This window comes from Eulemur rufifrons, chromosome 4 (assembly GCF_041146395.1).
Source record: "Eulemur rufifrons isolate Redbay chromosome 4, OSU_ERuf_1, whole genome shotgun sequence".
NCBI lineage: Eukaryota > Metazoa > Chordata > Mammalia > Primates > Lemuridae > Eulemur > Eulemur rufifrons.
The window spans coordinates 66,248,777-66,272,972 of record NC_090986.1 but is presented as its reverse complement, the minus strand read 5'-3'; positions in this window follow the sequence as shown (position 1 = coordinate 66,272,972).

The following is a 24,196-nucleotide window of genomic DNA, read 5'->3' as shown; positions in this document are numbered from 1 at the left end:
GTTTGCAAAATAGAGACATTGAAATTCACACAATGTGATGGAAATTAAATAAGTTAATTTACAGAAAGTACTTTTAAAACATTGACTGTAACTACTTTATATCACCTGTAACTATTTTATATCCAGAAGGAACAGAAAATTGATGGCATGTGGCCATAAAAGAAAAGTAAATATAATACGCCAAGGAAGCAAATCCTAAATGACACTAAATATAGCATAGTGGTCAGAAGCACATTTGTGGAGCCAGACTGCCCAGGTCTGGATCGTGATCCTGCCACTTACTAGCCACTTGGGCAAATTAGGTTACTGCTCTGCTTCATCTGGAAAGTAGAGATTATAATTAATATCTACTTGTAGGGTGGTTGTGAAGATTACATGAGTTAGTGTAGCAAGTACGTAGCACAGTCTAGCACATATTAATAGCAAGCACTACATAAATGTTAACTTCTCCCTATCTTAAAGGTGTGTTGCCAAAGAAAATTAACCAGTGTTACAAAATCCATATATTCACCTGAGTCTTTGCAAGTGACTTACATCTGCACACACTGGCGATCACACTGAAGAGCACACCAGTGTTATTCTTGTCCCCCAGTCCTAAGGCTCTGCTTTCCAGAATCAATAAATTGGTATTCTATAACATAGGAGGTGGGAATACATTCATCACCCAAATTGGACAGGAATCGCATCTGCACCCAATTTCATTTCCTTTTGGAGTGTCATGCATGTTCTCATACATCTTCCTTGGTTCCGTAATACAGGATTCTGAATGAACAAAAGTGTCCTTTCAGGTAATTAATTTGCCCATAGAATATCCCTGTTGATTCTGAAACTTTAGGATTGAAAGCTATTCTCAGAATCCAGAACTGAATTAGGCCACATCTTTCTTTTCCGTTATTTTAAATCAATACATCCTTGAATGTTGATATATGCCAAACAGCCCTTCAGTACGATGGTTACATTTTAGTTGCAATTAAATTTATCTGTTTAAATCAATGATAACTTGAAATCAGAAAAAAAATCAAAATAGTAAAAACACCTCCCTAAATGTCAGATTCTGTCAATCTATTCAATCTCTATATGTGATTAGTTAGTAGACTCTTCTTGCTTTTGTGGAGAATTGCTTTTCTAGAAAAGGTACCATAAATTAAAATTACATGAGTTGAGAATTATTTTTCTGAAGATTTAAAGTCCTGTTAGGGTATTAAATTCTTAATCAAATGTTCAATGTCTAATTTTTTTATTAAAATGTACCTAAAGACTACATTTAGTTGATTATGGATGATATACCTATATAATATTTAATGTCATATGTCAAGTTTTTATCTTCTGCATAATTTCTGCCCTATTTCATTGCATAAATTTGAAGATGAGGGAATACCTTCATAGAATTCAGAAGGGCTCTTATTTTTTATTTTAAAATCTTCTGATACTTAACATAAAAGTCACAGAAATACTTCGTGGAGTTCATATGCTCTCACCCGCTTTCCTCTAATGTTAACATCGTGCATAACCATACAATTATTAAAACCAGAAAATTAACATTCATACAATCAAATTAACTAATCTATAGACCTTATTTGAATTTCAACAGTTGTTCTACTAATGTCTTTTCTCTGGTGCCGGGTCCAATCCAAGATCCTACGCTACATTTAATTGTCATGTCTTCTCGTCTTTACCATTTGGGACAGTTAGTCTTTCAGGAAGAACATAAGCCAGTACTCGCCCTCAGTTTGGATTTTTCTGATGTTCACTCATGACAGATTGAGGTTATGCATTTTTGGCAAGAACACCCCAGAAGTAAGACCTTCCTGAATCATACCAGGAGGTAGATGATATCTGCATGTCTTAGTATGGTCATGATGTTAACTTTGATCACTTTATTATGAGGATTTCTGCTTGGTTTTCCATTATAACATCATAATTTTCCCTTTTTAATTATGAATATCCTGAAGGAGTAGATATTTTAAAACTATACAAATACCTGTTTCTCATGATAACTTCACCTACTAATTTTAGCATCTATTGATGGTACTCACCTAAAACAATTATTATATTGGTGTTTGCCAAAGAGGGATTTTTTTATCATTCCTTCTTTATTTTTTATTGATATTCTACTTTAAGAATGAATGGTCCCTTTTCTCCTGCTTATTATTTATTTAATTATTTATTTACATCAATATGGACTCACATAATTATTTTATTTTAGGGGTTATAGCCCATTATTATCATTATTTATTTTATTGCTCAGATTGTCCAGAGCCATAGGAGCTCCAGAAAAGTTTGAGAGTTTCACAGTTGCTTCTAAGGAGAACTTCAGGAGAGACCTAAGACCACTCGAGGGCTTCTGAGAAAACTGACCAAGGGATGTATCTTGCCATTCTCTTGCTTCAACAAGCACAGGTATTAGAGGCAAAGTTTTTGGATTCTGTTCAAAGTTGCCTGAGGGACAAGACATTCATCTGTGTGTTTACTGCCATAAATCCAGAAAGTATTATCACGGGTCAATATCCTTTGGAGTTCCTCCACTCAAACATACAAAATCACTTTCTTCCCTTTGGGGAAGGCAAACTCTCCCATAGATGAAGGAATGTCCAATTGCATTTCTTATTCTCGTTCCTCTTCCCTCTGAGTTAGAAGCTCCTCCCCAAAAGGAAGGAGCATTGTCATCTGATCAGAGACTAAATACAGATTGAGCTGTGTTTTACTACTAGGCAAGCTTACCGTGCCTCATAAAATACATACGGCCATGCCCTGTTTCCTTCTGCCCTTGCTGTACCTGCGGTGCCCTGGCCTGTGATGTTTGCCTCTAGGGCAGCCTGGCCAGGGCCTCTCTCAGGTCTGTTCTTTTCTCTTCCAGACAGCCACAGACTGCACCATTCTATTTTCCAGCAAAGATGACTAAAACTCCTTGTTGGAGACTCCCAGGCTAAAACATATTCAAAAATACATTTTGGAGAGTATTGAGTGCTTAGCCCCCTGGACAGCATAGCAAGACCCTGTCTCTGGAAAAGAAATTTTTTTAAATGCCATGAACTAGGTTATTTTTCTATTTCAGAAGTCCACAAATTTTTCTGTAAAGGGTGAGATAGTATGTATTTTAGACTCTGTGGGTCATAGTCTCTGTCACAACTACACAACTCTGCTGTTGTCATGCAAAAGCATCCATAGATAATGTGTAATTAAATGGCATGGCTCTGCTCCAATTAAACTTTATTTGTAAAAACTGGCAGCAGGATGGGTTTGGTACAAAGCCCATTGTTTGCTGACCGCTGTCTTATTTTGAAGATGAGGAAATTGAAACCCAGGGAGGTTAAGTAGCTTTCCCAAGATTACAGAGCTGGTGAACGGCAGAGCCGGGGGTCAGGGGTCCAAGCCAATTCTTGAGTCTGACTCTTAATTGCGAAGCTACATTGATATTTTTGAGTGAATGAATGAAATGATGACATAGAGATAGACCCAAATGATATCTTTGGTATGAATTTTCTCAGAGCCCGTAGGCAGATGCTAAATGTCAGAATGTACCAAGAAAACACAATTACAATCCTGAATAAGACTACATTAGTTTCCTATTGCTGCTGTAACACATTGACACAAATGCAGCAGCTTAAAACACCACAAGTTTATTATCTTAAAGTGTTGGAGGTCAGAAGTTCAAAATCACTCTCACTGAGCTAAAAGCGAGGTGCTGGCTGCATTCCTTCTGAAGGCTCTAGGGGAAAATCTGTTTCCTTGCCTTTGCCACGTCCAAAGACCGCCTGCATTCCTTGGCTGTGGCCACCTCTCCTATCTTCAAAATCAGCAGCGTAGCACCTTCAACATCCCCCGTCTGACTGCAGACAGATTTGAAGCTGCTTCCCTTTCACCACGTAAAGTAACATGCACAGGTTTGGGGGATCAGGATGTGGACATCTTGGAGAGGCTATGTTTTCTGCCTCCCACAGAGACGTTTAGGACAAAAGCACCAACCGACCTGGCACGCTTTCTCCTCTCGTGTCTCCTCATCACTTAACCTTTTGCAATTTGAATGAAAGCAGAGCTGACCCCATGGCCAATGGCTTTATGCATGCATGTGTACAACACGAGCCATAGTCAGAGGAAAAATAAACAAAATGCTTTGGGACGTGAGATCAACCAAAAATAAAAAAGTGGGTCACTTTATCCTGTTCTGGCCTGCCAAATAAACGAAAACTTATGATTTTCTTTTTATAAAACAATATTGTTAAAGTTTTATTTTCCCCAGCAAAAAGTTCAGCCTTGACGTTTTCAATGGTGGTATCTGAAGATATCAATGTCAGTTTATATTCTAGGAAGTGCAATTACGGGTACAAATACTTGCTGAGGGCAATGCCTGTGAAGGGTTAAGGGGCAAGGGAACAGGCAGAGGCTGAGAGAGGCTTCAGACCCAGACGCAGGTCTGATACCTGTGAAAGGACAGGTGGCAGAAGAGGGGGCTCTATAGAAAGAGGCTCAGCACAGCTTTGGGAAAGTGTCAGCCAGGGCGACAGGCAGCTCCAGAGAAAAGACAACTCTTTAAAGGAGGTCCATGCTCAGTCTTTGGCCAGGAGCAGTAGAGGGGAACATGGCCTTGGTGTGAATGCAGATCCCAAAGGTGTGGCAGAGCCGGAGGCTGTCCACCAACTACTTTTTTCATGACAGGTTCTCTTTTAAAGGGAGGTCTGAGCGGCACACATCCATGACAGCCATGATGGGTCACAACTCTTGTGGCCAGATTACCATTTGTGGAGATGGTAATTATGAGAGAAATTTCTAATCTTCAACCCTCAAGAGACCAACTGTAATGTATATAATCTTAGTAATACTCGGGCTTTTTTTTTTTTTCACTTAAACACTTGGGTTGGTTTTTTTGTTTTTTTTTAATTGATGAGCCTATTCTTCTAGAACCTTCTTTGTCAGTTTCCTTGAAAGTAAGCTTATACCTTTCCTAAATGGTTTTATCTCAGAATCTTCCTTTGACATTGTTATGGTGATGAAGAGGGATGGAGGGAGGGAGGCAGCAACCAAGAGAAAACTATGAAAATATTGCAATAGATTAAGGAACTTTTCACTTGGTTAAATGTACTTATTTGAGCTGGGCTTGTTATAGTGCTTGTTCCTATAATGCCATCGGCGTCATGAGGGAAATGTTCCCCCCTAAAGATCTCTGAGCTGAACAAACTGTCTGCTTCACTTTATCCCAAGACTTAAGAGGCTGCAGGTCTGCAGGGGCTCCTGATGAGTATGTATTTATGCCCAGCTTATTCTAAAGAGGACTAGAGAAGAGGATGAGATAATCAGCATATGAATACCTTGTAAACTAAAAATGGTCTGCAAATGTACGGATTTATGGACAATCAGTTTAAATTAATACACTTCTGGAATGCCACATTCAGAAAGAAGTTTGGCTAGAAGCACCACTTGGAGGAAGCAGGAGCAGTGGTCTCTCCCACCTCTAGCACATTCTGTACAGGTAAGACAGATCCCTTTTCCTGTGACCTCACTGTACTTGGCAGACTGCCTTGCAGTGGCAGGCGCTCAGTACCTTTTACCAAGTTGAGTTCTGTAGATCAGCTCCTCTTTTAAAACGCTAACCTTAAAATGATGGAACGACTTCAGAAGAAACAGTATAAAGTACACAATGAAACATCAGAAGACAGACCAGGAATCAAACAGAAAGGAGATTAAAGGGTTGGGTTTTACTGGAGCCTTCCCCATCAACCAGCAGCACCCCATCCCCTTCTCCTGCATTCCAGGCTCCCAGGGTAACTTTGAAGAATGAGACAGGCCAGGGTGGGCTGGGCAGGACCGGGGCAAGAGAGGTGAATGGAGAGATAGTAGCTTAGGTATTCAAAGTAATTGGGAAGGGACATGATGAAGAAGGATATAGAAAAAGGGGGAAAGGGGGCGGTGTGGAAAGACAAAAGAAACTGCTAACTTGACAGTTTTGCCTTTGTTCTTATTTGCAACAACCTCCTCTCACATCTTAAAATATTCCTTTGCATGTCACTCAGCCCACCTAGGCAGCACCACCTGGGTACTTAATCTTTATTGGTAAAACAGAAAAAAATAGAAAAGAATACAATACTATGTTAGTCAGAGTCCAATCAGGAAACAGATTAAAATAACTAAATTTAATGCATCAAATTGGTTAACAAGTAATGAAGGAGGCTGGGAATCTAACCAGGGAACAGTGAAGCAACCAGAGATTAGCGATAACAGGAAGTTGCCACTGTCTCTAGGCTGGAAGGACAAAGGGAAAAGACAGTGTCTTTACAGCTTGGGGCCAGTGAAACTAGAGCTGCTCCAGGCCTGTCCTGTGGAAACCTGACAGATGTGGCCACTGGTGGAGATACTGTCAAGCCAGAGAGAGAGGGAGAAATACCCTTGCTTCTCCCTCCTGCTCTTCTATCTCCCTCCACTGTCTGCCACTGGCCAAACCTAGCCAGAAACCAGCTGACAAGGAAGCCTGGGAAATGCAGACTTCAGGTGTCAGCCCCCTGTGATACAGAGCAAGAGAGAGAAAGGGCAGGACAAACAAGTCTGGGACACACTCAAGCCACTTATCCTGCCCAGCTCCCAAGAGCCATCTGTGATAATTTTATGTGTCAACTTGACCAGGCTAAAGGATGCCCAGATAGCTGATAAAACTAAATAAAGAAGCTCTGTCCTCATCAGTGTGGACAGGCATCATCCACTCTGTTGAAGGCCTAAATAGAACAAAAAGGCACAGGAAGGGCAAATTCATTCTCTATTGAGCTGAGACACCCATCGTCTCCTGTCTTAGACATCAAAGCTCCAGGTTCTCAGGCTTGCAGACTCTGTTACTTACACAGAACCCACACACACACACACACACACACACACACACACGCATGCGGTTCTCAGGCCCTTGGCCTCAGACTGGGAGTTACACCATCAGCTCTACTGGTTCTCAAGCCTTCAGACTCAGACTGAATTACACTATCAGCTTTCCTGGTTCTCCAGCTTGCAGAGTGCGTATCCTGGGACTTGTCAGCCTCCATAATTGCATGAGCCAATTCCCATAATAAATCTCCTCTTATACATCTATATATATTCTGTAGTTCTCTTTCTCTGAAGAACACTGACTAGTACACCATCTAAGTAACTTATAAGGGAAGAGATTGGTTTATAAATGAAGGGATTGTCCTGTAGACAAACAAGGACACACAGTTTGGAAGTTTCTTCCTCATGTGGCATAGCTGCGTTTTCAATAAACTAGCTTCAGATGAAGTTACGTAGCCTGTGAGAGGACCTTTACAAACAATTCATCTTCTCTCTATATGAACAGATTGTCTTTACAATGCTTCTTTGAAAGCCGGTATGGTTCATGACTTTGTGATCATTCTTCCAAAGAAACAATATTATGTAATATTCATTTGCTGAATAAATAGTTAGGAGCCCTTTTAAACCCTAATATGTAGTAACTATATTTTCCAAAGCATGGGATCTTTCAAAAGAAGTTCATGCCTCTTCAGGATTTAAAACAATATAAAATACTAAACATATTAGAAGTCTTAAAGATAATGGGACAAAATATTCAAAATTACACAGTCCTCAGAAATTTTAAATTTAAGATTCTTGTACCAATATTACATTTGCTCCTGACTTCTTAGTAGATCAGGTGTCTATAGGAAAATGCATTGCAGTCCAATTCAAAACACCATAACACATCTGTGTCCCACAGGAAATTCACCATGGGATTGCTTCCTCAGGTATAGGGTTTCCCTTTGGAACTGAGGATCCAGACAGATAAGGGAACAGTTGCCTTAGATGAACATTATCTTCACCTTCATCTTTTAAAAGTGTGAACTTGAATTGTTAATATATTCACAAAGCTGTGCATCCATCCCCACTATCTAATTCCAGAACATTTGCATTACCCTTCCATACTCCCCCAAAATTTCTGGCCACCACTAATGTATTTTCTGTCTCTAGGGATTTGCATATCTGGACATTTCACATAAATGGATTTAGACAATATGTCTGGCTTCTTTTGCCTAACATGATGTTTCCAAGATTCATCAATGCTTTTAGCATGTGTCAATACTTTATTTCTCTCTATTGCTGATTAATGTTCCATTGTATAGATATATACCTTTTTTTTATCCATTCATCAGTTAGTGGACATTTGGGTTGTTTCTACTTTTTGGCTATCATAATATGAATACTGCTGCTATGAATGTTCACAGACAAGTTTTTGGATGGACCTTTGTTTTTAGTTCTCTTGGGTATACACCTAGGAGCAGAACTACTGGGACACATAGTAACTCTGTGTTTAACTTTTTGAGGAACTGCCAAGCTGTTTCCCAAAGCAGCTGCTCCATTTTACATTACCACCAGCAATGTATGAGGGTTCCAATTTCTCTACATCCTCACCAACACTTGCTATTTTCCTTCTTTTTCATTATAGCCGACCTAGTTGGTGTGAAGCGCTATCACACTACAGTTCTGATTTTCATTTCCCTAATGACTAATGATGTCGAGCATCTTTTCATGTGCCCTGACCCACATACCACCTCCACCATCACCTTGGAATCTAAAGAAATGAGGGAGATAAAACATCTCCTTCTCAATTATGTAGGAGACTCTGAGCATACAAAGCCCCATGTCTCTCCTACACCCAGGAGGTGCTTAAACTCCTCCTAGCAGGAGAAGTTCAAAATTAATATATTTCACCAGTATGAAACAAGCATTCTTAGGTTTTGGTCACAGGCGCTGACTTATATCAAAATCATCCTATAACTTCATTTACTTTACTTGTTACCAGAAGTCTCAGGATTTCTTTAATAATAACTTGCCTAGAAAGACCCTTAGAAAGGATACCTCTTTAACCCCCATAACTGGCATGGTTAAACAACCTTTTGCTTGCACAAAGCCTCTTCTCAGACACAGAAGAATAAACTTGGGCTTTTGTTTTTGTTTTTCTGGGTTGAATTTAAATGTCAAATATTCTCCATGCAGACAAAAACACTTGCCAGACTATCAGGCTAGCACAGTTAAACTTAAATGTTCACATGTGATTTATTTGCTAGCAGAGTAAATTACACAACTTGTTTATATCAGCCTTGTCAACAGCAAAATGAAGCCATTTACCAAAAAGCCATATTGATACAGGATGCCTCTGTGGCATAGGACTGAAATCTGACTGAAAGATACCGAGAAACACCATCTGTGTTATGATTTATGACAATGCTAGGGAAGGAGGCTGTTAGACTGCTTTGCAAATACCAAATGCATTACGGGCTACATGCAACATTTGGTACTGCATGTTATTATGTGAGTGCATTTTAGTATACCTGCCTCTGAAATGCATTGCACTTTTGGGGGGAAAATATTTTTAAGTCTGATTTGTTTTAGATGAAGACAGTCATGGGAACGTTAGACATCAGCTTATTAAAACTTAAGCCAACATTCAGTACAGTTTGATTACAGAGAATCCTTGCAATTAGACCCTGTAGAAAACTTATCCCTGACTAAAATGTTTCCATATTTTGTTCCTTACTTTTAAGGTCAACTTCATGAGCTACAAATCTATTATGAATCACTACATTGGAACAAATGTATCTTAAGTTAAAAAGAAAGAAAGCCTCTTGTAATTAATGAGATATCAATTAAATTTGAATTTTGCCTTTTAAAAGAGTTTTACCACAGTAAGGGTCAAGATTTTATATGGAATCAGTAGAATGTCAAATGCCTGTGAAATATAGAATAAGGACAAAAATCAATTCTATATTTAAACTAAATTCCAAATTGCATTTTTCTTTATTATTTTTCCTTCTAATTAAACCATTCAATCCTACCTTTTTCCAGATTTCATCATTTCCATTACTGTAATATGAATTCCAGTTCTTACAAGTAGGAACTACAATTCTTTAAAGACTGTTGGTTTTTAACACTGAATTTCTGAGTTAATGGCTACCCCTATTAAGGTTATAATTATTTCTAATGGTTTGCAATTAAATTTTTCTTTAATTCTCTCATTGCTTTGCTTTCTCATAGACTCGGAATAGTAAGAAAATTGAAGGGAAGAGAGTCAAACAGGGGTCTCTGTGATTGTCCTGCAACTCCAAACCCACCCTTCCATTCCCTGCTTTGTGAAGCTGATGTCCGGACCCTGCAAACCACATTTCTGCATTGCCAGCTGGCTCCCTGGCAGACTTTGCCATAGGTCTCACAGCAGAGGGAGACTGCAAGGCTGGAGACGATGAAGGGACTTGCACTTTCTGTTTGCTTGTTCTGTGCTTCTTGTCTGCCTCTGGTTCCTGTGAGCATCACTCTAGCACCTTGGCAACATAGATCTCTTCCTGCAGCAGCAGTTGAATCCAGTTTGCAATTTTCCCAACACTTGCGGGACCAGCCTCATTCCACTTCCTCAGAGACACCAGCACCAACCACCCAGTGTCCCCACCTCACCGATCTGGGTCTCAGTCCCACAGGACTTCTCCTTCAAGTTCAGAGACATCATCATGAGTCAAGCTAAGCCCCCTTCCCAGAAGTCTGCTTTCCAGCTCTGTGGGGCTTTGCTCCGCACTTAGGTTTTAGTAATTCCAGCTTCTTCCCTTTGATCATCTAGCCATAGATGGTAGCTCTTCCTACCATTGGTGCCTTCATGATATACCAGTGTTTTCTCTTTGCCTCTTCAGTTACCTAATTAGCAATTTGATGCTTAGTTAATAATTCTTTATGATAAATTATGTCTGTTAAAATAACCGGTGTGATTTCTATCTCCTGAGTGGATACCAGCTATACATGAATTAGTGCCAGGAATAGTTGCAGGAACAAAAAATACATTTTAAAATGTGATTTGGGGATTGGTTTCGTTGTGTCCTTGGGCTTGAATGCAGTGCTAAACTACTTGATAATGGAACATGGGGACTAGTAATTGGCATTGCAATTAATTAAATTATACCTGTTGTTGGTTATGATGACTTTCTTAAGGAATTAAGTACTTTGGGGAAACCAGACATTGCTTCCCTTGACTGTTAATGAAGTAACGTTGACTACAAGGGCTGTGGCATTGAATGAATTCTTCTGAGTGCACTGGAGCACTCACAGAATGAAAATTACAAGCTCAGAACTTTACACACTCAGCTTAAGTTACAGATTACCACAGAATTTCTATTATAGCCCTAAAATAATCTCTTATTTCTTATAGGCACAGAACTGCTATTATTGAAAGCCAAACACAAAATTTAACTATACAGATTGCAGAATTACAATATAAATGGAATTCACAGCCTCCCTAAGTCTCTCAGGTAAGCTAGGGCATTGATTAGGTAGGAGTCAGACTTAAATGTTTGAATGCCCTGTAATAACCTCATCTGAGCCAGTTGCCTTACAAGGTGACACTCTCCTGAAGACTTCCCTGAATACTCCTTGTTGCCACCAGGTTCACAATGAGTATCAGATCTCATCATACTCAAAGGGGGAAAGTACATAGTCTGATCTTTACAAACCAAAAGAAGTGCAAGATTTGTTAATTACATTAACATAAACTAGAAAAATATGTGAGAATGCAAACCAGAAGGTGGAAGATAAGCCCCATGAAAATTCAGGGACCCATCACCTTGGTAAAGTTTCTGAGTTCCGATGATCTAGAACATGTCAAAATATCCTTTCCGAGGAGAAAAATGAGTTGCTGTATCATGCACCTCCCACCACCAAAAAAGTAGCACAACATCTGGTAGGTTGACCTTTTTTTTTTTTTTTTTTTTTTAAAAGCAACATTTATCACTTTTTGGTGTGCCACTTCAATTCATTTACCAAATACATGTAAGATTGTCAGTTTTGAGTGGAGCCCAGAGCAGGAGGAGCTCTAAAGCAAATCCAGACTGTTGGGCAAGCTCCTCTTCCAATTGGGTTTTATAACTGAGCATTTACAAGGGAAATGCTAGAAAATGAAGTTACAGGCCAGTTTTATTCAAGAGCACAGATGCAGAAATTAGAAACAAGATTTAGCCAACTGAATCCAGTGACACGTAAAATGCCATCATATAAGCTCCAAGAAGGTAGTGATTTCAGGTTTTTTTTTCTCATTACTGTATCCCAACATCTTAAATACTCCCTGAAACATAATGGACACTCAATATTATTATATGAATGATTAAATAACCAAATTAGGTCTATCACAGGAATTCAAAGGTGTTTTAACAACAGTAAATCTAGAAATGTATTTCACCACACTAACCGATTAATGAGCACACATATAATCTCCCTATTAGACACAGTAAAAACATTTGATAAAATCCATTACCCCTTCATTTAAAGAAGAACTTTTTGGCAAACTACAAAACAATTTGAAAATAGAAACAACCTATGATAACAAAGAATAAGGAACTTAGGAATAGTCTAACAAAAACTCTATAAAAACTTTAAGGAGAAAATTTTAACATGTTATTGAAGACAATATAAAAGACCTAAGTAAAGGAAGAAGTAGCTCCCTAAGCACAATTTTAAGACTAAATATGTTGAGGGTTTTTTTCCCCCTACTCTATTGATCTTCACCCTGGAGGACTGTTGGGATTTCCATAAACTTGGAGAGACATAAGTGACCCGGATTGGTAAAAATGCATTAGAGTCCATGAACAATATTTATAAGTCCTTCCTGCTCCAAGTTTCAGCAGCCCCTCAAGGAGCATATATTACGCTCTCGTCGTAGGGACAGAGGTTCTGGGGCCCACATGGTTCTTGCAACCAAAAATATTGGAGGAACAATTCATTTGCATAATATCCCTTCTCTGTCTTTCTTCTTCCCTAATGGTAAAAAGATCTCCCAAACAAAAAAATAAATAAATAAATAAGGGGAGGTAGTTATTCAAGTAATCACAATATTGATAAATTAGAAATTCAATCTGACCTATAAGTACCTGACCTGTAAGCACCATACACACCTGAATAATAATTGCTAACATCCATTGAGCTCTTACCATGTGACAGATCTTGCACTAAGCATTTTGCATGGATTATCTCATTGAATCTTCACAATAATTCTGTGAGTAGGTAATATTACTCTCTTCATTTTACAGAGGTAGAAACTGAAATAGGAGAAAGAGTTAGTTCACCCAAAGACACACAGGTAGTTTATTAGTTTCCTAGGGGTGTTGTAACAAATTACCAAAAACCCAGGAGCTTAAAACAACAAAAAGTTACTCTCTCACGGTCCTGGAAGCTAGAAGTCCAAAAATAGAAATATTAGCAGATTTGGTTCCCTTTGGAGGCTCTGAGGGACAATCTATCCCATGTCTCTCCCCTAGCTGCTGGTGGCTGCCTGCAACTGTTGACTTTTCTTGGCTTGGGGTGCATAACTCTAGTATCTGCCTTGGTTTTCACATGGCCTTTTTCTATGTCTCTGTGTCTTCTCCTTTTCTGTCTCTTTTACGGACACTCGTCATTGGATTTAGAGTCCACCCTCATCCAGAAAGATCCCATCCTTACCTTAATTATATCAAGGTCTATATGTTTTTAGGACATGTATCTATGTATTTGTATTAGAAAAAAAGGTCATTAATTTCACAATCCCACCACTCCAGAACATGGAAAATTTGTCACTCTGAACTTATATTTTGTGTATTATATCATTCCAAATAACCCAGACTTTACCACTGTACAATATATACGTGTAACAGAATTCAACTTGTACCCTCTAAAGCTATTAAAATTTTAAGACAGGAAAAAACAACAACAAAAAACAAGTAAGGTCATGCATTCTGAGATTTCAGGTGAATATTATCTTTTGGGTACCACAATTCAATCCACAATAGCTAGTGATTGGTAAAATGAGAGAGTCAAATATAAATCTGTTTGACTCTCAAATCTCAATCTCTTAGCCATTATGCTATACTTTTCTTTTTACCAAATCTTATGTATAGTAGATGCTCAATAAAAGGTTAACAGCTGAATGAGAATTTAAAGAATAAATACCATACTTGGACAGTCTCTTGGAGTGTGTTTTTCTGGAATTTATTTTATAGTCACTTCTCAGAAGACTACTTCTGAGTAATCACACTGTGTATAGTTACTATTCCTTCTAAAAAGATGTCACTAACTTGCCACTTCCTCCTTGTCATTATCCTCTTTGATCCTTCACAATCTGTTGTTTTAACAGCAGAAACCAAAGGCAAATTACAAATTCACTCAGGAAAGAATTAAAGAGAGAGGTGTGGTCAGAGAGCCCCACTAATGAGGTGAAATCAGTCAGTCTTGGGCTCATTCCCCTTGATCAAAAGGCAAAATTAGCAGTCACAGGCCTTTCTCAGTGTCCCTGTGCTTAACTCTCAAGTAAACCTTGGACTGTAACACTGATCCACTTACCATGTTTTCCAAGAACTCTCTAGTAGAATTCCCAGTATAAGAAGGTAGCAGCATCATAGGGGTTTCTTTGTCATTTAATGTGATTTGAGCCCAGGGTGTTTCTCAGGTGGTTAGCCTTTCAAGTCTGTGTCCCAGAAGTAGAAGGGCATGGAAAAAGAAGGAGAAGGAAAAAACAACATTTCCCTGCCAAGTATTTTTTAATTGAAAAATGTGGTAATATGAATGAATATTTGGGATAAGACTTCCAGTGAATGCTCTCAGCTCTTTCTTTTAAAAATTATTTCTAAAATCTATATTAAGAAAGATTTATGCACAAAACCATTAACCATGTGAGATTACTTTGGTTTTGATACATTGATAATGAATAGTGTATTTCCATAGTCAAAAAGGTAAAAACGTTTAAAAGTAAATTCAGTGACCATATGTTATTGTAAACCACCTAATTGTAATATGTCAAATATGATCATAATGACAACAGAAAATTATTTTTTAGACATATTGCATGGAATTAAGTTCTTCTAAAATTGTCTGATTACCCTCCTTACTCCCACAAAAGCAGGGCTGGAGAAGGAAGTGTGGGTCAGAGTTAGGGGTGGGTTGGGTGGTTGGTTGGTTGGTTTTATCCATTACGGCAAATTTTCCAGAAACTTTCTATATCCAACTTTCCCCCTAGAAAGTAGACAGTGATACCTAACTGAGAAGTCAAGGTCCATATGTTTTTAGGACACATATCCACGTATTTGTATTAGAAAAAAAGTTATTAATTTTACAATCCCATCACTCCAGAACATGGAAAATTGGCTATCCTGAACTAGTATTTCCTGCATTCTGAGTAAACTCTGGGTCCTATTTGCCTAAGAACTTCACTCTTTCTCCTTCTACTCCTAATCTTCTTTGAATGGCCTGGCCCTGGACCCTGGGATCGGGCTTCAGTATAGGTTACCCTAGTTCCAGCTTCCTGTTCATCTCTGTTACAAAGTGCTATGGTCTGAGGATGGCTTGTATCCAATTCACCCAAACTTTAGCACATCTTATTATATCTCTCTGTAGCATTGATAATCATGGAAATATATTGCTACTTTGACTTCTAGGACACATCTATACACTAATTTTCTCCCAACCTCTCTGACTGCTCATTCTCCTTCACTGAATTCTCTTCCCAAGCCAACTCCTTTAACACTGACGTTCCACTGGATTCTGTCCAGAGCCCCCTGGCCTTCTCAGCCTACTATCATAGGCAATCTCACCCAATGCTATGGCTTAAGTCAGGCATTGGTAAAGTATAGGTCACTGGCCACATCTGATCTGCTGCCTGTTTCTGTAAAGTTTTATTGCTACCCCCATTTATTTCCATATTGTCTGTGGCTGTTTCTGCTTCTCAACAACAGCAGAGTTAAGTAGTTAGACCATGGAGTTTGCAAAGCCTAAACTATTTAATATCTGGGCCCTAATTTCACCTAGCTGGATGGGAGACTGGGCATAAGAAAAATGTAGGACCAAGATAAAAAAAAATCAATAAGCAGGCAGTGTGTTCAGTCTTTGACCTAAAAATCGAGGCTGAGGTTGAGCAACCAACGTCCGCGTCAGGATGTCACTTGAAGTCACTCAGAAGATTCTAGATTTCTTTTTGGCCCTGAGTGATACATAATTGTTAAAAATGTAGAAGATAATATATGTAGGGGAACAATTTTAATGGGAATGAAAGGTAGAAAAATAATGTGTTTGACTTTGAGATTTTTTTCCACTGTGGTACCAATGGGATAGCCAATTTATGTCCAGAAAAGAGTCTGATATGCAAAACTGAAACTCAAGAGGAGTGTGAGGATACAGATTTGGGAGTCATCACTGTTCATGTGATAGCCGAGTCCTAGACTAGGAATGAGATCAACCAACAACCATGTGTAAAGTATATTTTAGCAACCCCAGGTAAAGAAGGCCAAGGTAAATTAATATCTCCCCAGGTGTAACACTAACTCACTAATTTGGTAAATGCTCATACTGCTTAAGAAAAGAGATAAGGTAATCCCCAGAAGAGGACAAGAGAACTGTACCCTAAGTGCTCAGTGCTGGGGATCAAATGCTAAAATCTTTGTTGCTGCCGTAGCTGCTGCTGCTTTAGCCAACCAACCTTGTAACTTTAGATAGTTTGCTAGAAAGATACGTAACTCCCTGGTAAACTGAAGCCATGTAGACCCTTGATTTATGTAAAGTCTAACAGTCATTCTCAATAACAAATTCTTTTATCTGAATTACCTGGATAACCATTCCTATGCCCAGTAAATATTTTTCACTAAATAATGTTGTCCTGGCAAATATAGCTCAATTAAGATGTGTTGTTTACGTGTATATGAATTGGGTTTATTTTTTTAAATAAACTTTTTTATTTTGGAATGATTTTAGATTTATACTTAAAGTACAAAGATAGTACAGAATGTTTTTGAATACCCCTCACGCAGTTTGCCCTAACCTTAACATCTTACATTACAGTAGTACATTTGACAAAATTCAAAAACCAACATCGGTGCATTACTATTAACCACACTCCAGATTTTATTTGGATTTCACCGGTTTTTCCACTAATGTCCTTTTTCTGTTCCAGGATGCCCACCTAGGATGCCACGTTGCATTTATTCATCAAGTCTCCTTAGTCTCCTAGCTCTGTGACAGTTTCTCAGTCTTTCCTTATTTTTCATAACCTTGATGCTTTAGAAGAGTACTGGTGAGGCATTTTGCAGAATGTCCTTCAATTTGCATTTATATGATGTTTCCTCATGATTACACTGGGGCTATGGGTCTTGGGGAAGAACACCGCATAGGTGAAGTGCCCCTCTGCTCACACCATATCATGCATGATGCCAACATGATGGATAACTGGAGATGTTAACCTTGATTGTTTGGTTAAGGTAGCATTGCCAAGTTTCTCTATAAAGGTACTATTTTTCCCCTTTCCTTACTCTGTTCTTTGGAAATGAGTCACTAAGTTTAGCCCACACGCAAGGGAATTAAGCTGCACCTCCTAGACGAGGGAATATCTACTTATATTATTCGGAAGTCTTCTTTCAGGAAGATGTGTCTCTTCCATTCATTTGTTCATTTCATTATTTATTTATATTAGGATGGACTAATGTGTATTTATCTTATACTTTGGGTCATAATTCAATACCACGTTTGGCCATGGGTAGCTCTTTCAGTTTGGCTCCTTTGCCCCTTCAACATGCCCCTGTCTTTTATTTACTTATTTATTTATTTAGCACTTTCTTGCTTTCTGGCACAGATGTCCCAAGCTCATCTTGTGTTTTCTCTCAGGAATTGCCCATACCTTTTTTGCTATTTAGGATAAAGAAAACAGTTTGGCAGTTGTTTAAAATGTTAAGCGTATGGTTATTGTACAATCCAGCAATTCCATTCCCAAGAGAATTGAAATCATATGTCTACACAAAAATGTGTACATGTGTAGCTGCATTATTACAATAGTCAAAAAATGGGAACAATCCAAATGCCTATCAACTGACGAATAAAAAAAACGTGGCATGCCTATGCAAGGGGAATATTATTCAGCCATACAAAGGAATGCAAGACTGATTCATGCTACAACATGTACAAACCTTGAAAATATTATGCTAAGTGAAAGAAGTCCATCATCAAAGGCCACATACTGTCCTGATGGCACTTATAGGAAATGTCCAGAATGGGCAAATCCATAGACACAGAAGGTAGATTAGTAATTGCCAGGAACTAGAGGGTGGGGGAAAGAGGGAGAGACTGCTAATAGGTCCAGGGTTTGTTTTAGGGTGATGAAAATATTCTAAAAATAGATAGTGATGATAATGGCACAACTCTGTAAATATACTAAGAACCACTGCATTGCATACTTTAAAAGGATCAATTTTATGAAATGTGAATTACATCTCAATGAAGCTATTATTTAAAAAAAGGAATAACAAAGTACTTTACATGATCATCTTTTGGACATCTAAGGTCTTCATCAATACATAAATTTTTTTTTATATTTTCAAGTAAATAAATCTTCAAAATGCTAAATGGACATGGCAATAATGATGGATATTGTTAATTGAGCACCAACTATATACCAAGTTGTACCACATGAAATTGCTGATATTTGAATGACTTTAAGTTACAAAATGGTAATTTCAAATAGTTACCTAACTGAAGTTTAGGTCTTTGAATATGTATAATTTTAAATACCAGAAATGTCCCACCAGCTAGGAAACAAGCCCAAGAAGACTGAGTTGCCTAAAGTCAAATGATGAGTATCTGGTAGAACTTGAATTCAAATCCAAATCTGTCTACTGCAAATGCTGAGCTTATTCTATTGGTCCACATGGGCTCCCACAGTAAATGAGGCTCTTGAATTTTACATGTAATGATGTACGATTATATTTTTTAAATAGCTATATGCAAGTATACTTGTTTTTAAAAGAGAAAGGGACAATTGGAGTAAATTCTTGGTAGAGCTAAAATCAAAGCTTAGTATCCTCTGATTGAGACTTTTCAGTTCAGGTGTTTCTATATCTCTCGTATTGCAAATAGTCCTATCATCTCTAGGTAAACAGGACTTCCCATTTATAAATTTTTGCCTGTTTTCTATGACAAGGGAGTGAAAGAAGGAACCCAGGAATTTTATCCAAAACAGGAACAAACAATCAATGATGCACAGGTTGGCTAAGATTGTTCACTTTGAAATAGCAAACTACTTTTAATATTACTTGATTTGTTTCTAATTTTATCTCAGGGTTTCTCTACCCTAATCTGGTATTGCCAAAAATTCTTAGACTTTGATGTATGAGTGCAAACATTTTAATAGCTAGAATTTTTTCTTGTATGTCAGTTTCCTCTTTTATTTGATTCTTTCTTATCTTTCTATGCCTACTTCCTCCAATTTTCTCCATTTAAGAGTTAGCACAAGTCTCTTGCTAGTGTTAGTTGCATTAAATGTCCTATGAATGCTATGAAAAAATAAAGTTCAGACCATATCACCAAATGTATATTTAGGGTTGACTTCTTTTTTTTTTTTTTTTTTTTTTTTGCTTGTTTGCTTTTGTCGTTGTGTGGTTTGAGGTTTGGGAGTTTTTTGTCATTTTTTTTCAGGGGGAAGGATATATGGTCTTACAGAATACAGAGTATGAATATGTGTGTTTGGAAGAAGATAGAAAGGAAATAATAGCTCTCCCACCCAATCCCCACATTTCAATCCTTACCCTGTTTTATTTTTATCCTTAGAACCTAACACTATCTGACATAATATTTATTTACTTATTTATTTTCTCTCTCCCCACAATCAGATGAGAAGTCCATGAGGTCAGGTGGTTTGTCTGTTCCCTATCTCCCCAGTGTTTAGAATAGAGCCTACCCCATAGAAGCCTCTCAATAAATATATGTCAAATAAACAAATGAATTAATAACAATGAAACAAAAGAAAACAGTTATATTAAAGAGAATTAGTGGTCTTTCTCCCTAAAAAAAAAAAAAAAAAAAAAAAAGAACCTTTAAAGTTATTGCAATATTGTACTGAAGAGTAAATAAAAATCACAGAAAAAAAAAATGCTTCTTATTCCCCCTGAAAATGCTAAATTCTAAATTCTATGTTGACAGCCTTTGTAGCTGACTGGACTGAAACATGAGAGGAGGCAGAGATTAAACGATTTACCTAAGCGAGGGGAGCGGGCGTGGGAGCCCCTGGGCAGGCTGAGTGGTAAAGGAAGGCCAAGGAAAGAGAAGCTCATTTGACAAGAGCATGGAATAAATTTTCTTTCTTTTTCTTCCCTCCCCTCTCTCTTTCTTTGAAGCATAGCTGATTTCTTTGTCTTCAAAGTAATTGTGGTAGTTAGAAAAGACATTAATTAAGAACAAATTCTGTTTTAAACGGTGTGAGTAGATTGCAACCCTGTTTGAAGAAATCTGTGGCCTTTGGCTGGGGGAAGCAGTGATGTTGAATGGCCGAGGAAGTCAGGCCACATGTTCCAAGCCAATTAGATTCGCAGAATGTCCAAAATGTAGCAATCTCCAGTTAAATAATGAGCTTTTTCCCACTAAATAGCCTCACTGCCACTTAAAGACAAACTCCTTACTATCATGAGAATTTTTTTTTTTTAGTAACTATAACCTGTCATTCACCGAAATGACATCTTAAAAAGTCAATTTCAAGAATCACCTTGGCTGTCACTCAAGCTCATAAATCTTTCCAAATCCCTTTAGAGCCAGCTTGAGAGCACAGCCTCACACAATTTAGGATATGTCAGCTACACCTGTTGCCTATAAAATGTGGTTTATTACAACAAATACAATTGTAAACCTATATATCCCAATGCTGCTTTTATGGCAAGAAGCAAACACCCTTGACTCTTGTATTTGATCCCTGATAATTGTCTTGAACAACACACAATGTTCAATAACTCTCAACATGGCTGCTCTTGATTCTGGTGGATCATAAAATATACTTTTATGAATCATGGCTTTCCTAAGATAAACCGTATTACCCATGAAATGATTAAAAATTAAACAAAGCTATGACAACCTTTAAAAGGCTTGCCTTTTTCTCAAGTAAGAACACCGGATCTCTCCCACACACGTTTCCTGACCAGATTACAAATCTACTAATTATGTCCTGACTCCATAAATCTATCTCCTTTCACTTCAAATGAATGAATTATGCTCATTTCATCTTAAATGCTATAGAGATTTGCTCTACACAGTTAAATTGCTGCCATCCTTCTCCCTAGATAGTCATAATAATTTACTTTTGTATAGCTCGTCACAGTTTGCAAATTCCTTGCACATAAAATTTTTTACTTTAACCCATGATGGAATATCTGTGAGTTCCATTTTATTAGTCCCAGTTTTACAGAGGAGGAAATTGAGGTGCAGAGAAGTAACTTGAAAAAAGTCAGACAGTGACCATTCTCTTACCCATTTCTGCCTCAGAAAGTAGTATTGTTTGCCAATAACTTCAGCCCTGTCTGGTTTCTGACCAAGGCAGATAGCACACATGCATTAGGAACCCCAGGCACTAGCTAGTAGGGCCATGGAGGTGGTCTTGCCGCAGATCTGAGTCATTTAGTCTTGGCATTCTGATGCCTTCTGAACTTCTGCTGTTGCCTAATTTCTGTCTTAGCCCTGTCCCAATCACTGGCTTATGTCTTAGTTCTCCCACTGGCACTGGAGCTGTAGTGAAAGGCCAGTCCTGCTTACCTTGGCTTAAGACCTATCAACACATCTAGCCTATGCCAGCTTCACATCTGCAGCAGCTGGATCCCGAACCCATAGTACTGGATGGAAACTTGCCCCTAGCCTATAGAATTCGCTTACAGCTACAACTTGCTCAGGCTGACACTTGTCTGCACAGAGCAAGGCATTCTCTGGAGAATCCCACTAATGTGCTCCAGATATCAGATAAGACATGGTCCAGATGAAACCTATGGAAAGAGGCCAACCACATACATACTTCTTAGAAAGCAAGCTCTTACTGTACAATACTGAACAAGTTTAACTTGTTTAAGAGTTGATTATCAAAACCCAGACTTGCTCTCAGTCATTTGCTGGAGGGAAAAAAGCAAGTAAATAATAGAACATGTTCTTTTTTTTTTTTTTTTTTTTTGAGACAGAGTCTCACTCTGTTGCCCGGGCTAGAGTGAGTGCCCTGGCGTCAGCCTAGCTCACAGCAACCTCAAACTCCTGGACTTAAGCGATCCTCCTGCCTCAGCCTCCCGAGTAGCTGGGACTACAGGCATGCGCCACCATGCCCGGCTAATTTTTTGTATATATATATATATTTTAGTTGTCCATATAATTTCTTTCTATTTTTAGTAGAGACGGGGTCTCACTCTTGCTCAGGCTGGTCTCGAACTCCTGACCTTGAGCGATCCACCCGCCTCGGCCTCCCAGAGTGCTAGGATTACAGGCGTAAGCCACCGCGCCCAGCCAGAACAACATGTTCTTAAGAGATCACCGCCTCTTATTGGGATCTTTCAGGCATACCTATATAGAAGAAGAAAATTCTCTGTATCAGTTAGGATTAGGTTCAGCTGTAGCATTAGGAAAGTAAAATTAATTAATAGTAGCCAAAACACAAAATATGTTATTTTGTTAAAAGTTCAGAATGGGTATCACAGAACTGATATGAAATCCATAAGGATTTCCTGCAAGAAATAAAAAAAAGAAAAAGAAAAAGAAAAAAAATAAAGAGGATTTCCTAAGGAATCTAAACTCCTTCCTGCTTTTCATTCTATTATCCCTAATGTGTGGCCCTTGTCCACATGGATCAAAATGGCTGCTTGTGCTCCAGCCAACACTTGTATATTCTACGTAGTAGCTAGAAGGAAAGGGTCAAGAAGAGTGCGCCTCAACCCTTTTAAAGACTTTCCAGTCATCATGTATGATGCCTCCACTTACATCCCATCGGCTAAAATTTAGCTACAGGGCCACATCTAACTGCAAAAGAGGCCAAGATTTAGTCTTTATTCTAGATAACTATGTGCATCACTGAAAATTGGGTTCTAATACTGAATAATAAATGATAAATGAGTGTTAGAAGGCAACTGTAAGGTTTTAGCCATGTGTTCCTTCCTCAAACAACTGCTGGAACTCTTTCTAAGGCAGGGAGATTCCTTATTCCACCTTCTTCCAGGACTCCATAACTTACCCTAATATCTTCTCCCTACCCAAGTCATGCACCCTGGGATCCACATAGTAGCTAGCAAATGCAACTGGGTGCCCAGCTGGCTGCAAATAAGTCTCCTGAGGAATTCATTTAAAATACAGATTCTTGGGCTTCAAACTTTTGAGATTCTGACTTGGTGAATCTGGGAAAGGTGTCTGAAAGCTAAATCTTAAAAATAAAAACAAAAACCTCTAAATGATGTTGGTTAATGAGTATGTTCAACCTGTAAAAACTCATCAAGTTTACACTTACAATATATTTATAGCATATGTATTTTTCTTTATGTATATTATGCTTTAATAAAAAGAGTTTTTTAATGTTAAAAAAGATTTCCAGGTGATTCACTTGCACATCAAGCTGTGAGAGCAGACTCCAAGGAAAGAGGCTTGACCAGGCCTTGATTCAACCCAGTTCCTGGAGTCAGAACCTTGGCATATGCATTTGCCCTGGCTAGACTGCATAAATGAAGGAAGTATTCATTTATTAAGCTATCATATCAACAACTGACAGGTTTGGGAAAGACAATAGGAAGGTGTGAGATGGAATATAATTCCATAATTTAAAAAAAAAAATTTAAATTCATTCTACTACTTTTCAGCATCTCAGAAGCTTTCTAGGATATATTTTGTTTATCTTTTCCTCTTGGTTTCCATTTATTTCCCCCTTTCTCTTCTGGCTTCTCCTATCTGCTTTTCTGAGTCCACCTACTGCTGGGAGAGAAACTGGTCATCATCCTAAAAAGTGAAAGAAGGAAGGGAGAGATCAGATGGATAGGAAAACCAAAGCTGTGGGAAAAGGGATCCTGTCTACCTAAGCCGGTCTAGCTCCTCCAAGGGAGATCAATGCAGCCCTTGTTGCCACAGGAAATGACAGGAAAATACAGTGGCGCAGGGCATTACATCAGGAATTCTGGGCTCTATTCCTACTTGAAGTGGCAAAGAAGGCACTCTAAGAAGATACAACACAACATAGGGCTGTCTTGGAGTAAAAAATATTAGAAACCCCCTTTAACTGCTAGTGTACTGAGCGTAGAAAAAAAATTATCTCACATTCCACCAAGCCTTGCTTTTCCCATTAAAAATTATGGGTGGAGATGTTTTGAAATACTTGCCTATCTTATCAACCCCAGCAGTCATAACAATTTTTACCTTAGATCCATTTGAAATGTTTGCTGATGGTGCAAATGTTCCC